Source organism: Telmatherina bonti (assembly GCF_933228915.1).
Source record: "Telmatherina bonti genome assembly, chromosome: 18".
Lineage (NCBI taxonomy): Eukaryota > Metazoa > Chordata > Actinopteri > Atheriniformes > Telmatherinidae > Telmatherina > Telmatherina bonti.
In genome coordinates this window covers 30756607-30759106 of record NC_136616.1, presented here as the reverse complement: position 1 = coordinate 30759106, position 2500 = coordinate 30756607, and positions in this window count along the sequence as shown.

Genomic DNA, 2500 nt, shown 5'->3' with positions numbered 1-2500 from the left:
GCGTCAGACTGAACGAGGCGGAAGTTAGCTTCCGATTCGTAGCTTCCGATTTGCAGTATGTGTAAAGGGCAATCCCACTGAATATTTCGGAAACTAGACCACATTAGACCAGGTCCTGACAAAAATCCACAATACTTAGACTCTTCAAACCTGGACTGAAATATGCTAAATAATATACAGATTAATTCAAACAAAGTGTCTGATTTGTGAAACCTTTATTCAATTTGTGAAAATGCACATTAGGCTTGTTTCATTATATTTTTGGCATCTGGACCACATTCGACCAGGTCCTGACAATAAAAAACTACAACACTTAGACACCCCAGACATTAAAACACAGTATCAAACAGCAGTTTTATATGGGGTTCCGTTTGTGTAAAAAAAAAAAAAAAGTATATGTACTATGTGCACATGTTGTTGGTTTATGTTGTTCCAATGTGTCTTTGGTACATGTCTATGGCCTAATGTTTTTGACAAGTGTTGTTGCTTTTTGTATATGTCAATATTGAGTATGTATTTCTTGCATATGTACATGTTGTATATGTACATGATGTACATGTTGAACATGTATCTGTTGCATTTGTATTTATTGCACATATAAATGTTAGATGATGTAAATGTTGTACATGTATGTTGTTGCATTTGTGTTTGCTGCATATGTAGACTTCGTATTTCGCTGCACGTCTTTACCTTCTGATTGGCTAATGTCGTTGCTTTCTGTTGTTGGTCAATGCTGTTGGTTTATGTCGTTGGTCTCTGCCATTGTTGCCTTTGTCACAAATAAATGCTGAAATAGGCCATGTCTGGTCTAAGTGTTTATTAGACATTACAAAAAATGTTAGAATTTTAAGAAATAAATATTTTTAAAAGCTTGCAAAATATTTCCATTATAGCGTTTTTTTTCCCCTTCAGGCGGTAATTCGGACAGCAAAGGGGTCCTAGTGCAAATAGCGCCGGGATAATGATGCTGGCTACTTTTAATTTTAATAACCCAAAATAATCTAAAATATCTTTTGGAGTTTGGGTTATTTACTGTGTATGATTGTGCGGCCGCATTGGCTGGACTCGGACTACTCTGCATGCTAGCGAGTGTCTGGGCCACCGGATTATCCTGTCGTTGTTCAACTGGTTCCAACTTTATTGGGACAGCAGGGGGCGTATTTGCTCAATGAACGCTAATCTTTATTTCTTCAATGAAGGTTATTTTATTATTTTAAATTGAGAATATTAACTTATCCTTGGAAGATATTGTCACATTTCAAATGATCACAATGCTATTTGTGCCTTTATTCACAGGCTCTGAGGACTCACTGCAAAGTTTTGCATCCCTAAAAGTGGGAATCATTGCCTAATATATATATATATATATATATATATATATATATATATATATATATATATATATATATATATATATATATATACCCCATAGTTTTAAACAAACTTTTATTTATGGGGTTCCGTTCCGTTTGTGTCGAAAAAAAGTATATGTAATATGTGTACATGTTGTTGGTTTATGTTGTTCCAATGTATCTTTGGTACATGTCTATGGACTAATGTTTTTGACAAGTGTTGTTGCTTTTTGTATATGTCGATATTGTGTATGTATTTCTTGCAAATGTACATGTTGTACATGTACATGTTGTACATGTACATGTTGCGTATGAACATGTTGTATATGCGCACGTTGAACATGTATCTGTTGAATATGTATTTATTGCACATATAAATGTTAGATGATGTAAATGTTGTACATGTATGTTGTTGCATTTGTGTTTGCTGCATATGTAGACTTCGTATTTCACTGCACGTCTTTACCTTCTGATTGGCTGATGTCGTTGCTTTCTGTTGTTGGTCAATGCTGTTGGTTTATGTCGTTGGTCTCTGCCGTTGTTGCCTTTGTCACAAATAAATGCTAAAATAGGCCATGTCTGGTCTAAGTGTTTATGAGACATTACAAAAAAATGTTAGAATTTTAGGAAATACATATTTTAAAAAGCTTTCAAAATATTTCCATTATAGTGCATCTAGTGCAAATAGCGCCGGGATAATAATGCTGGCTACTTTAATTCAATCCAACTTTATTTGTATTGCGCCACTTCACAACAATGTTGTCACAGGGCACTTTACACACACGAATCAACATACACATCATTTCGAGCCAATTCATACATATCCTATAATAGAAACCAACTGATTGCATTGAGTCATGACTTCGATCCAATCCCCCATCCTGAGCTGCACGCGGCGACAGTGGGAAGAAAAAAACTCCCCTTTAAGAGGAAGAAAACCTCAGACAGAACCCGGCTCAGGGAGGGCAGCCATCTGCCACGACTGGTTGGGGTGGAGAGGACAGGAAAGACAGATCAACATGTACAACTGCACTTATTCAGGAAGACCTATTCAGGAAAAAAGGAGAAATAAGTTAGAGACGGCAATATTGGCATATATTTATACATTATTATATTAGAGTAATGAGCGAGGTACTTATCAGTGCATC